Source organism: Uloborus diversus, chromosome 1 (assembly GCF_026930045.1).
Source record: "Uloborus diversus isolate 005 chromosome 1, Udiv.v.3.1, whole genome shotgun sequence".
NCBI classification, from domain to species: Eukaryota; Metazoa; Arthropoda; class Arachnida; order Araneae; family Uloboridae; genus Uloborus; species Uloborus diversus.
Window position 1 is genome coordinate 199,341,575 of NC_072731.1, and position 14,978 is coordinate 199,356,552.

Sequence of the window (14,978 nt, forward strand, 5' to 3'; positions counted from 1 at the left end):
AAACAGATAAAATCCACCCCCTCCCCTTTTAAAATCCAAACTCCTAAAGATTGCAGATTTCACGTAATAAACTGCATTTTGGCGTGCTAATAATCGAGCTTGGGTCACTGGAGACATTTTATGCGATTGGTTCCAGAGCTCTTTCCAGAGGTAAAGTTATTAAACTCACGCAATGCTGAGCTCACTGGAAGAAGAGCTTTCAGAAGAGACAAAGAGAACGAAACCAACGATGATACCGACATCGATGACACAGAATCAATAACGTGAACATTGAAAATTTTGAGTCATTCCTTGACAATAGAAATGATCTTTCTGATTTGTTAGTGAGGAAAGATTTTATCATTGAAGATGCTATTATGGAAGTGATCATGATGCGTTACTACTCTGCAAAGAACTACAGAGAAAATTTTTTGATTGCCAAAAAACTAACATAAACAGCTCCTTTTCATAAACACTAAATTAATTTGTGTTTTTTTTATGCATGTTGTGGATAGAAATCGATATAAGTACGCATTAAACTTATTATACAATTAGTCATCACTAGAATGAAGTATTTTTCTATCTATGGAACCTAACCCCTATTTTAACACTACTATTAAGTCTTAATTTATGCGGTTTCGATTTACGCGGCAGTTCCGAGGAACGGAACCCCCGCGTAAAACGAGGGTCTGCTGTATTTCAAAAATACAGTCGAACTCGCTTGCAACGAGCTCTGATTTAAAGAGTACCCGGATTTAGCGATAAAATCAGAAACACTTGGTAGGTACAATGTTAAGTCAATGGGAGAAAAACTCGCTTTTAAAGCAAATCCCGCTTAAAGCGAGCAATATTTTTGGGGTTCATGAAATTTCTATTGACTTTCAGCTCAGCTTATCTTTCTTTTTTTTTTTTTTTTTGATTAATTTTCTTTAACATTCCAAAGTCAACAAAAGTTAGTAATAAATCATAAATCCTAAGAACAAGCGATGACAGCACTTTTTTTAATTTGTGGTGCAAAGAAATATCTGAAAATTATATGTGCGTGTATAAGTAAATTCTTCTAAGAATAACGACGTAAGAAAGATACATTCAGATAGTTCAAAGCAAAGTAACCAACTTCTTTGGTACTGTACAGTGGTTAAAAAGAAGAAAAAGAGCAAACAGTGATGTCTTTTTTTTTTTTTTTTCAATTTGTTTCACGAACTCGTATTTTACGAGCACTCGGTAAAAACGAGCAAATATCGAGGTCCTTTGCGCTCGTCATAATCGGGTTCGACTGTTTTTTTATTTTCTACTTTTTTATAATCTTCCAACACAATTTCGCAGTACGAGCTTGATTTTCTTTTTCTTCTTCTAATAATTATTTTTATTATCAGTTTTTTATCTATTTATTATTATTATTTTATTTATTTATTTTTTCAAATTAATCGTACTCTAAGGCACGAATTAGCAAAGGTCAGAATGGAATTTACTTCACAAAGAGATGGAAATAACACCAAGAGTACCGGTGGGAATCGAACCTACGACCTCCGACATTCGCATCAATTGCTTTCACCGCTCGGCTTTGGAGGCTTCCGATTTCAGCATTAGATATGATTATCAAAAGCGCCATTTTACGTCAGTTGACAATAATTCCCTCCAGCTAGTAAATTTAATTTTTAGCCACCCGTATCACAGTTAGGAAAGAGTAAGAAAAACATTTCGTAGTCTTAACATTCAAATGTCACACTTAACTTTCTATTTCGTTTCTGAAAGTTATTAGAATAATTACAAAAAAAAAGACACATATTAATAAAATAATTCTTCTGAATTTTAATTACATTCGCACGCAAGAAAAAAAAAGGAACTTATGTAGCTTTAATTTTTCATTGAAGAAAGCTTTAAATAATAGGCTAAAAGTTTCCTCAAAGATTAAACGATAAATACAGTCAAACTCGCTCACAACGAGTGATCCATGACATAATATTTGCTCCTTATAACCAAGTGCTCGTAAAAAAAAGGGTTATTGAAAAAAAAAGAGAGAGAGAGAGAGAGAATTAATTTGAATTCTGAAATTTTGAATTCAAATTATGTTTTTCGCAATCACGAACTGCGACAGGACCCTACTCAATGGAGTTATTGTTTCTAGAAACGGCTCCTGTCCGTTATTGTTCCTAGAAACGGCTCCTGTCCCCCCAAGCCTGCCCTTCTTCCAGGGCGGTTACGTGTGCATAGTTGTGTGTGTGTGCGTAGACCTGTGTGTATGCACGTAGGCGTGTGTGAGTAAATGTGTGTGAAGTCGTGTGTGTGTATGCGAGTGAGTGTGTGAGCGTGCGTGTGTGTAGGACATGGACGCCTCCGACCAGAAGAAGCGGGTAACTCAGGACCGGAGGAGCCGCGCCTGCAAAGGACGGTGGGAGGGAGTGCTGCAGAGGCCCCTGGTCCAAACTGAAAAAGGAACCGGACATCAAAGACGGTCAAGTAAGGACAATAAGCAATCGTGATTGCTCAAAAAACAGGAAAACGTACACATATTTTCTTATTGCTAATGAAGTTGGCTAATTTGCTTTTAGTTGTCTCATTGTCTCTTTCGAGTGTGAGTTTTTTAAGGAGGATACTTCTGGCCAGAAAAACCGTCATTTGTACCTCCGATGGTTCGAGAAAAATTAGAAGTTATCCACGTCGCATCGCTTTCATTATGTTTCTCATCTGTATTAACTAGAATTTCAACTACAATTTCCTTACTCCAGAAAATTAAGAAAAAACGATCGTCGTTTTTAAAACGTTCGCATGATCTATGTCTCATTCGCCGTTGTTGACACTACCTTCGGTTGATTACTGAATGTTTTAGGAATTTTTCCAAGAAAGGGTTAATAGGGCTAGAAAGATGGAAATCAATAGAAAGTTTATGAAAGGGGTTGTTTCCTTCAGTCAAAAGTAGTACTTTTTGTCACTGAAATTGAGAGATTAAGCAAAAAAAAAAGAACCCAGAAAATACTTTTATTTTCCCACAACAGTTATTTTTAAATTAATTTTTTTAAATGTCCGATTTTTCAAACAAGGCGTGGTCTTGATGACGTCCCAAATGATGCTCTTTAGCGCATCTTTCTCTATCGCGTTCCCACGTTCTGATAATCAAGAAGCGAATTAAAATTGCGCTCAACGCTTGCTATCAACCATATCGTTGCCAATACACGTGAGTAAAGATGCGAATTAAATATTTTATTCTGTGAATGGCAACACTGAATGGCATTTCATCATTTGTGATGTCTTCGGCAGAAGACATAAATAATGAAAGCGCACCGATTTAAGTAATTTTTAAAAAATATTAAACTGAAACAAATTATTTAAAAAATGGTCAGAGCCTATGTTTTTAAGCATGCTCTTTCAGAAAAAAATACTTTTGAAATTTTGAAAACGACCCCATTACAAAAATAATGCTTGATACAACCAGCGTTTGCTCGTTAAAACCGGATTTAGCATTGTACTTTTGGAGCAGGAATTAGTAAATGGAGGGAGCTGGTCCAATTCAGGTTTAGCAAATATTCAAATTCAAAATTCAAATAATTCAGGCTTAGCAAAAAGTGACCCAAAGACCACAAATCACGTGATTCAACAACGACGAATGGTTGACACGTTTTGCGTGAAACTAGCGAAAGAAACCTGATTACTTCCGCAAGGCTTTGCTTTAAAATCTGTCACGTGATTTTGGGTCTTTGCTTCACAAATAAGTCTTCATTCCCTCCATTTTATCTCTTCTCAATTATTGTACCAACCAAGTATGCCTGCCTTCTTCGTCAAATCCAGGTTCTTGTTAAAGCAGGGATCGTTTTAGCAAGTTCGACAGTATTGCGTTTTTTAAAGAAAAAGAGTGAAAATTGTTTTGAAATGAAAGTTAAAAAATAAATTCGTATTAAAAGAACAGAAAAGTGTTGTGAGTAGTGATTGCAATACCGGTTTATCGAATACCGGTATTTCGAGCAATTTTTGCAATTTCGTAATACCGGTACTAGCTAAGGTAAAATACCTGTATTTTCGGTATTAGCTGAGAACAATAATTAGTTTCAATTAAAGAATTTCCGATTCAACTTATTAAATATCAACTTATATTTCAAATGTACATTTCTTTTTTCATGGTACAGAACCAAACTCAATCAAAATTTTGGCTTCAAAAGCACAAACTAATAGAATATCATTAAACAAACATAGCGGAAAGATTGCAAAATGATATTCTCATTTCTAGGTGAGATGAATCGCATTTTCGACGCTTTTGTGCATGTTGCTTTTATTTTTTCCATTTTCCTGATCACTCCCTTTTGTGAAAGTTAATTTCGAGTGCGATTTCGAATGCATTTGTCCTATGTACAATTTATCATAGAACCTTCAATTGCAGTAACACTTTATGATTTTTTTAAAAACATTTGTCTCATCTGTACTAAATTTTGACAAAACCCTTTTCTTGTTAGCACAGCAAATGGTAATTTGTTGTCACCAGTATTGGTTTATAGTGCCTTAAAGTTTGCATAGAGGCAAAGTATAATCAATTGAAACATATTTTCACATACTATTTACATAATTATATCTGTAAAGAATTATGAAAAGAAAGCGAAAACGAATAAAAGAAACTAACAAGATCAAATTTATTCAAGTTTATCGTAAATTTCATACCAAAGGACTACTATAAAAAGCAAACACAAACCACTCTTTCCCAAGAGAAAATGATGTATATATTTGAAAAGTATCGTCTCTCGGAAATAAATTACAACTAGCTATAAATTAAAAAATTAATAATAATAATAATAATAATACACATATTACAAAATAAACACACAAACAAGCAAAAGGATTTATCCAAAAAATTACACATTAGAGACCGAATTATTTGAAGATGAAGGACTTCTAGGCATTTAGAGGAAGTATACCTCGCATTGTTAACAGTACCACCGACCTGCGTGAATTCAGAAAGAGTATTTTCAACTGTAGCAAAGTTGAGCACTAAAATGAGTTCCAGGATTAGAAACAATTCAATAGATGCGTTATGTTTTTGCTATTATTGATTTTTTATTATGACATTTGTTCCTCTGTTTATATTTTTTCACAATACGTTTTCATAAATAATACAATTTTTGCACAAAATTATGAAATGTGGCAACAAAACAATATGTTTTCAAGCATTTTTTAAGAAATTTCAAATACCGGTATTCCGGTAGCACGTTTTGAAAATACCGAATACCGGTATTGAAGTTTTGGTTCGGTATTGCAATCCCTAGTGGTGAGCGGTTGTGAAAAAAAATTTCGAGATTGGAAAATAAGTTTCCAACTGCCAATAACCGCTTCCACGGGATGCGATATCGTTGCTTTCACAATGGTGTCGATATCTATTGTTTTAAGCTTAGGTGTTTTCTCATCTATGATAGTATATAAAAACCGATGTTTATTTACTATCAACGCTTTCTGTTTTTACGTTGCGTTGTTTTATTCTTAATTAAAAAATGTGGCAAAGCAAAAGGAAACAAACCTATTTTCCCCTTCATTTTTTTAATGATAATTGATGATAGTACCATAATTTTATTATTGCAAATTATCCTCCTTCAGCCTTCAGAGCCTAAGATGGTTCACCTCTTGCGGAATTTCCTTTTTATGCCATTCACCATTATACTGCTGCTAAAATTAATTTGGCGGCAGTATAGTAATTATTTCAAGCAATATTCCTGTACATATATCTGAATCTCCTTATTCTCATCTATTTAAATCTATCTGTATACATACTAATTTCAAGAAAATTATTTATATATAACTATTCCCTAAACCGTGTTTATCAAAATCTCTCCATACTATTTATCAATCTATCTGTATAGCATAACTCACAGAAATGTATATTTATTTCTAATGAATTCTTAAAGAAAATATTATTGTTAGCGATTCTTAACAATTAGATGACTGGTAAAATTTACTTTCGCTATTTACGACAATACACTTAAAAACAACACTAATAAGTTCGTGTCTGTTGGATAAAAAGTACATAAAATCACACAAAGCATTTTTTTTCCTTTTACAAAATTCATTGTATTTATTTTTAACAATTTTATAAGAGCACAAAATAATTTTTACAATGCAATGTCCAACATATATTATCCAAGCTCAATGATTATACGCATGATTGATTCTTCGGTTATTGAATTTCAGCTCTTGGTGTCATTTAGAGCTCCCCTTCTCTCTTGAAGCGTCGTTTTGTCCCTCATTTTGGAGGAGGCGGAAGAGCACGCTCCCCTTGCTTCCTGTGGGAGAGAGTCCAGCGATAAAAATCGTCCTCCCCCCCCCTCGCAGTTCCAATTCATTTCCCAAGCATGTACATAACTGAGGAAATTATGGGGGGAACCGCAAAAAACGTCTGTCTGGGATTGAGGGAAATCAGCGGTGGACTTTGAAATGGGACTCCCGGAATGCTGAGCTCACGCTGGGCCGGCGGACATTTTTGGACAAGAAGAAAGCACGACGGTAGCCATTCACAATAAAATGAAACCCCGTTGCAACGAATACCAATACAACGAAATGTTGGTTTCGGCGAAATACGTTTTGAGTTCCGATTTAACTTCCATTCATTGCTTGAATTCCGTTTCAGCGAAATTCCCATTGCAATGAACAAAATTTTCGGCCCCTTGAAGTTCGTTGTAACAATATTTCACTGCGAACTATAGGAAGCACTGCAGTCCGTGACCAATGGCTGCTGAAAGAGGTAAAACAAAGACTCACCCACTAACGCACCCCTGTCTAATAAACAAAAACTTTGTCATAGCAAAACTGATATGTTTTACCTTTACCTCTTTGGCTAATTTCTTAAATAACAGCCAGGTGGCGTATCCACAAGCTCTAGAATCTACAAGTAGGATATTTCTCCATACTGGCGCTCTTTATCTCAGCCCTTCGTGAAGTCCGTCTTGTGCTCATAACTATCCAATTTAAGGTTATTCCAAAATGTGACTGATTGTGCTCGAAATAAATATTAGTTCGCATGGCCATCAAATCGATGTTATGATGTGAGAAATCGAGTAAGAGGGTCGACAATTTGCTATTGTTAGTAAGATGATGGCTCTTACTTTACGGCGAAATAGTTTGTTTGCAGCTAAAAGTTTGCTTGTTTTTTGGAGAGGGGGGGGGAGAGGGGTGACGCTGCATCCCGAAATATTTGGTTTTTTATTGCAAAAAATAAAAAAATATGCATTCTAAATTGGTTCAAAATTCAAAACCACCTTTTCTCTTGGTCAGTCACCCAAATCCCAAGGTGAGTTCCCCCAAATATTCTTTCCCCAACTACAGTCTTGTCTATATCTGCGCATAAAACCCAGAAATTTCTCAAGACATTTTAATCATAACAGTCTGCCTGACATGTTCATATTAACATACTAAAACAAAAAATCATTAGGCCCCTGAACAGAAAATCTAGGGCACGACAGGGGCCCGGCAAGTAATTTTTAGTGGGGTCCAAATACTTAATTTGTTTTCAATCGGGGGTCTCCAACCTATGACCCGCGAGCAGATTTTGTCCGGGCCGTGGAAGCTTACAAACTGAAAAAAAAAAGGGGGGGGGGAAACAATTAAAAAGAAAACTAAGCCCAGGAGATCTCAAAAACCGCAGCTTGGTTTGAAAAAAAATCGTGGGTGTACGGGGGGGGGGGTAATGCTTACTATATCATCAAAACTGAAATATTGCTGGATTATTGGCATGCCTTGCCTCCAAAAATTTACAATGTGGCCCTTGAGTAAAAAATAGTTGGAAACCCGAGACCCCTTGCCCAACTCAAGCCGAAAATGTCGTTGTTCAGTTTGACATCTCGGACCGATTGCCCTGCTATCATGGATTCCTTATTTTCTCGATCTTACGCCCCCCGGCCTCGATTCTCCCAAGTCAAATTATTTATTTACCGCGCGCCGATCTTATCGCGGGTAGAAGCAAGCACACACGACGGATACCCCCATCGCCTGACGTCACGAGAGAGATAATTTCCGCGCTAGAAAAGAAGAGAGCGCGAGACTGGCAACCCCAGTTTTTCATTCATGATTTCCATGAGTCACTCCGATAAGAGACTTTCTCTCCAGTCAAAGGCATGCGGTTAGTCGTTCGATATCTGTTGATTACAAAATGCCGGAGTCTGGGAAGTTTATGGAATTCACGTGGCCAGACGAATAAATTGGAGGTTCCTCCCCAATCGAGCCGAAAACAGAATTCCCCCTCCCTCGTCGGTGCGTTAGCCCATAAGCCATTGCACGTGGCGTATTTCGCGGATGAGTGAAGTACACATTGTACCAGCTTATGTCCTTATGCGTTTAATGAGACACCTATTAACTTAGGCATTAAATGGAACCGGTTCTGGTATCCGTCCCGCACTGGAACTACGAAATAGGTCTTACTTTCACTCTTATTTTCAAGTAGTAAAAATAATATTGAGAAAAATTGTACACAAACAGAGCCTGATTACCGCAGGGGCATGCAGGGCACAGGACCCTGCTCTTAGATTTCAGGGGGGCCAAAAATCTCCTTAATTTATCATGCTAATTAAAAATAAGTAATGATTTCACCTAGAATCTAGAGTCAATGATGTCATTATTGTCAGTGCTATTTTTGCAAAAGCAAAGACAAGGAAAAAAATCACTTTATTTGTTGATAAAAATTCCCCTTAAAAAAGTGATCTCTTTGCAAATCTCAAAACCACTCCAAGTTTAATCTGTATTTACTATTAAAAGTTATATCATAAATACCTTTGATATTTAAGGTAAACTGGCAAAGTGTAACCCCATCTTATATAATTATCGTATACTATATCTCTTCTACTAAACGTTGTGATATGAGGTTTTACCACCAAATTTAGCATGGTTGTGTTAATACGTAAGTATCGAAATATTTTATAACTTCAGAACAAACGGAAATATAGGGGAGCGGGAGGAGGGACAAAACTAATTTCATACCCAGTGTCTTCAAAAATCTTAGTCGCGCCCTGAAATACAAATGAGCCCCGTGTCCAATATTAGAATGATCGGGCTTTGTACACAAACAGCAACTAAAGCATAATATAATATTCAATACATCCACCAACAAATCAGGACGAACAGAAGCACCCTAAACTTTAATTTTTGTAAGAGAGGAATTTTTAATTAACCAAATGATAGATTATGAGCTGGCAACATGCACACAACCTAAATCTAATAAGAAGAGAAATTAGGCATCATTTGCAATACTGCCTCCAAATTTGCCGAATCGTCAGTCAAAATATGCCGAATTAGGAAAGTTTTGGGAAGGTCACCGTGACTTCCCATTGGCTAGCCCGATGGAAAAACAAAACGTAATGGAAGGGCTCGAGGCAAAAATGACAAGCCACAAGGAGTGACTTTTTGATCTAAATTTTTGTTTCTCACAACTAAAATTGAAATGAACATGACAATGGACATAATCCATTGTCATGTCACTTGGGGAAAAACATATCCGGTTTTAGTTTTTCAGAATATAGAATACATAAGATTTTCGAAAATTTCTACAAATATTTTTGGTTGGAAATTGGCCTACAGAAAAATTCACATCATGTGGCATATCAAATTCTGACCCCGAGCCCTTCAATTGATCTTCATCAGTTTCCTAATGGGGTTGTTTCCTTCAGTCAAAAGTAGTACTTTTAGTCACTGAAATTGAAAGAATAAGCAAAAAAAAAAAAAAAAAAAAAAAAATGGACCCAGAAAATAATTTTATTTTCCCAACAGTTATTTTTTAATTATTTTTTTAAAAATGACCGATTTTTCAAATAAGGCGTGGTCTTGATGACGTTACAAATGATGCACTTTGCCGCATCTTTCTATCGCGTTTCCACGTTATGATAATCAAAAAGCGAATTAAAATTGCGCTCTACGCTTGCTATCAACCATATCGTTGCCAATACACTTGAGTACAGATGCGAATTAAATATTTTGTTCTGTAAATGGCAACACTGAATGGCATTTCATCATTTGTGATGTCATCGGCAGAATGTAAGCATACCGATTTCAGTAATTTTTTTAAAATATTAAACTTAAACAAATTATCTAAAAAATGGTCAGATCCTATGTTTTTAAGCATGCTCTTTCAGAAAAAAATACTTTTAAAATTTTGGAAACTACCCCATTATAAGGTGATTTTCAAATGTAAAAGACTGCTGAATCCAAAATCAATTTTTTAATATTCGTCGTTCGAAATTTCTTAAGTGACTTATATTTTTATTTCGCTCAAGTTTCAGAATCAGAAGTAAAGGTCGCGTAAATTCAAGTTTCACGCATCGAAATTTGGTAGCTTCTAGAAATCTATAATTAATAATCCTCCCAGTTTGAGCAACATCCCACTTGAGAGGTATTGCTTTTTCGATCATGACATGTCACAATAAGTACCAATCAGCCTCCTACGGCATCTAGAAGTTGCAGTTTCCCGCTTAAACAGCACCAGTCTGAATATTATGCAGTTATAGCCATTTTAGACTCATCACAATCTAAATTGGCTATTAACGAGCCAGAAGTAGATGTATTCATATTAAAACTGAGACTAAAGCTTGACCACGGAGAGATGGCGGATGACCTTGAAGTGGAAACATCATGTGTAATAGGTTTGTTATTATTTTGCAATACACATGGATCAGCAAGCACGCGCCTCTTACTGCTCGGCGCTTTCTGGCTAATTGTACCTATTATAAGTGATACAATTGATGTCTCCGCTTCAAGGTCATCTACCATCTCTCCGTGATCAAGCTTTACCTACCCACTGATAGTTAAACTTAGTTTAGTTTAGCAGCGAGGATTCACAAACTTGATACGGCTCACCTTGTAAAGTGTAGTCAAAAGCTTGGGTAATAAACTGTAAGTTACTGCAAACTTTGTTCGTTGTAACTAGTGATGTGCCGGAACGTTAATAATGTAACGTTAATAAGTCCGCAGATACGGATCATTCCTGTCTAGATCGGTAAATGCGGACACGGATACGGATTTCAACGTTTTTACTCAATTTAATTCCGTTCCATTTATGGAAAGTATTCCCGTTAGCACACCTTTAAAAAAATCACCAATTGCGAAAACATCATCAAAGGTATGATTAATTCGTAAAAAATGTCTCTTCAAAGAAGAGTAGGAAGGAATGGAACGGCGGGGAGACGGGATAGAACTTCATTTATGCGGAAATAAAACATGAAAAATTGTTTCTAGCTTGTGCAGTTGATAAAGTATCAAGAGTCAAACACTCTTTACATCTATTAGACAAGTTAGAAATAATTCCTCAACTTTTATTTCGGCGGCAATAATGTAGCGATAACTCCTTTCCTTCAGGGCTGCGGAGTCAGAAGGAAAAATTTCCGTCTCCAACTCTTGGATTTTGAAACGTCCAACTCCGACTCCGGATTTTTCTTTATTAATTTTTTCTATGGTATTTTTTCTACATCCCTCCTCCCACAGTGGAAAGGGGGAAAACCACTAAACAGAGATTAAAATATTAATTGCTTTTTATGAAGTTTTCCCGTTGTATTTTATCGTAAACCTAAGATGCATACAATGTTAGAAATTTAATTTGAAAACCAAATTTTCCAATAGTTATGATTTTTTTTTTATTTAAAAGGATTTAATGTTTAACAAATAGATGTTGATCAAATCGTGTGCTTTCAATTTTTGAAAACTGTAACTTGAGAGAAAAAAAAAGATTTTTTCCCCCAAGTCAAAAAAAAAAAAAACTTTCTTGAGAGGGAGAGGTCAGCCCCAGGAGACACCCATTCGGTGGGTGTCACCCCTAAATAATTTCAGATATACAAAAAATATAAATGTTTTAATTCTGAAAAAAATTCCCTATAAATCTTAAATTATATTTCATCATTTCATCTATGAAATTTAAGCGTAAAGGGCACTATATTACGAAGAGAGGCCAGGTACACGTACGTCTTGAGCAAATTTTACACAAAATGCGGCTTAATACAGCCGTGTAAGAATAGATTTTGCTATACCTAAATTTCTTCTTCGCTTACTATTTAATTTTAATTTTATTGGCTGCTTTAGAATTGACCTTAATATGAAGATTTTAGGATTAACTGAAGTTATTGAGTGTTGTTGTAACCAAGAAATCATATATTTATTTTATTTCATCCAAGCTTATAGACATAGCCTTCAGATTTAACAAACACAAACAGATATATTTTATAGTATCTTTTGGATTTGTGCTTTCGTTCAACACTTATTGTTAAGCAACAGAACTGTTTGTTCACAATTAGTTTAAAAAAGTTTAAAAAAAAAAAAAAAAAAAAAAACAAGCAAACTGACTTGTCGGTGGAAGTTGCAATTACAGAAAATGAAAGTTCGATAAATAATGGGACCAGCGAATTGCCAATGGCAGTTATTTTCTTATTAGTAGGTCTTTATACATAAATCGAACCAATTTGTAGCCGATTTTTTTTTTTTTTAGGAAGGAGAGTAAGTGAAATTTAGAGGAAAAAAAGGAGCCCGGAGTCGGAGTCGATATGTTTTCCAACGACTCGGACTCCGATCACTTTGCCCCAAAACCAGTCCGACTCCGACTTTTCGACTCCAACTCCACAGCCTTGTCACCCCCTACCGATGAAATTACACAGCCAACAACATCTTACACGCAGTAAACATACAGTTTATACTTTTTTCGAAGGATGTTTAAAAAAGTCAAAATGCGGAAGCAAACAACCCCCGAATTTCAAATGTTGTAGTAAAATCTAAGACAGCAAAATATCCGTTTAATGATTCACCAAAGGTAATACGGATGCGGATCTTTATTTTCCCACGGATATCCGAAGATACGGATACGGTTCTGGCATATCACTTGCTATAACGGGAATTTCGTTGTAGCGGATTTCAAGCAATACACATGGAAATTAAATCGGGGTGGAAAATTTATTTTGTGAAACAAATATTTCGGTCTATTGGCATTTCACTGTAACAGGATTTCACTATATGATTATGTAACTTAACTGTTTTTTATATCTAGTTCTCCAACGATAAAAACATTGAAGTGTAGGGTGAATTTGCCGCACCCCAGAAGTTGCCATCCGCGGCAAGGGATCCGTCTTGCTCCCCCGTAGATTAAGCACTGTACAAAAATACTGTACTAAAAGTAATATATGAGTAAGTTATTGCACATTCGTTTTGGAAACGTTAAAACAAAACTTCATCGAAAAGACAATGAAACAAGAATATTTAAAAAATTAAAGTTTAAAACTAGAATAGGAAAAAAACCATACAAGGGGGCACCCGGGTTTGAACCGGGGACCTCTCGATCTGCAGTCGAATGCTCTACCACTGAGCTATACCCCCACCTACGTTACTTAATCTGAATTTCTTATTAGCATTAAAGATAAGATTAATTTAATCCATTTTTGTCCTTGTAACGTTATCAAATAAGAAGATAAGAACTGATTCAAACACTCATAAACATTACACTCCCCCCATTCAATGCAATGGTTAATGCTTGTAAGCGCATGAGGGACTCAAGTGAGTTAGTTCCCTAAACCTAACCTTCTTTCACTGTTGGTTAAATTTATACCTGTCTTCTGTCTGGTTAATATTCGCTAAATTTCCTTGAACGAAAACAGACAAAAAATTCTGCCTCAAACAAATAGCTCCAATGTTATCTAAGATATAGTTTGATAAAGTATCCCTTTTTCTGCCAAGGTTGAAATTATATGCACTACAGATCAAAAGGTTTTACAGATTATCTGCATTTCAATTATCAAGATATTTCAATTCCAATTACTGGAGCAAAAAAAAATAATAATGTTCTAACACTGGGCCATAATCGAAATTGAGTGCCAATTGCTGTTGTGTAATTGAAGTAATTTTCGGTTATTCTTTTCGAAAAGTTGAAAGAGTAAAGGGATGATATTTTTGTGTACGGTTAAAGGTTTCCCCCCCCCCCCTCTCTTTCGAATGTGGCTGCGTTTATTAGAGGCTTTTTAATCTTTTGCATATTTAGTGCGATCCCCTGATATGTGATAAGGCATCCTGATTTTCATGTGCCACCACCTGCCATTAAGGCGCGAATGTCAATGACATAGCTACTTTTGATACCCAATTTCCCACCAGATGGAGGAACCAGGGCTGTCTTCGCTGCGAAACTGTACTGAGAATTTATTTATTATTTTTTTTCGATAATATTCAAAGCCAAACGTATACATAAGGGATTTTTGCATGCCGCATTACCATACGATATGAGCATTGTCGATTTTCTGCAAATAGAATAGCTAACTTGAAAGGCGGGTCAGAACCTGGGACTAACTGCGTCTGAGATCAATAATTTACCAAAACGCCACCAAGCCGACAACATTGTTCGTTTAAAGGTAAACTAATATAATTCAACGCTAGAATACGTTAATCTGTGGCTGTTGTCCAAAAACATGTTGGTTAAACTTTTACTCTACGTACTACTGCATATGAAAAGTGAAGTGGGTTATAACATGGGCTGGTGAAAAAAAAAAGGTGCTTACCAAAGAGCCGATGCGTAAAATCTCTTTAAGTACGTCTGGAGTAAAGAGATACAAAATATCAATGTTTTAACTTTAGATCCCTACCTTCTGTTTAAATGAACTGAGAAATAAAATTTTATGCACACACACACACACACATTCCATCAAAGACTAGACTACCTAAAAGTAGCTGGGTAAGATTTTGTATCTATCTCTTAGCAAATGAAATTATATTTCCAATTCCCCAGATATTAGGGGCAAATGGAAATTGGAAACAGTGACTTCCTTCCTCAGGAGGTTGATGTCCAAAGGCGAATCCAGTTTTTTTAGGTTTAATGGGGGGGGGGGGGGAGACAATATTTCAAATATGAGAACAGATATCGGAAGGGGAGTCAGAAGTGCAATTTTCAGGGATCTGGGTATCTGGGTCTCTTCCTCGACAATTTCATGAAATTGAAATTTCTAAAATACAGTTTATAGGCCGGAGAGTGGGAGGGGGGAGGAGGGGGCATGAGCTCTATGGCTTACCCTTAGAAATACGCT

The 14,978-nt window shown here is 35.9% G+C and overlaps 1 non-coding gene across 1 annotated transcript; it reads right to left on the reverse strand.

Annotated features, from left to right (window-relative positions):
• Positions 1-13,215: 13,215 nt before the first annotated feature.
• On the reverse strand, positions 13,216-13,287 carry Trnac-gca (transfer RNA cysteine (anticodon GCA)). Its single transcript has one exon. It is a non-coding gene; the product is annotated as a tRNA-Cys (tRNA).
• Between the last annotated feature and the right edge of the window lie 1,691 nt (positions 13,288-14,978).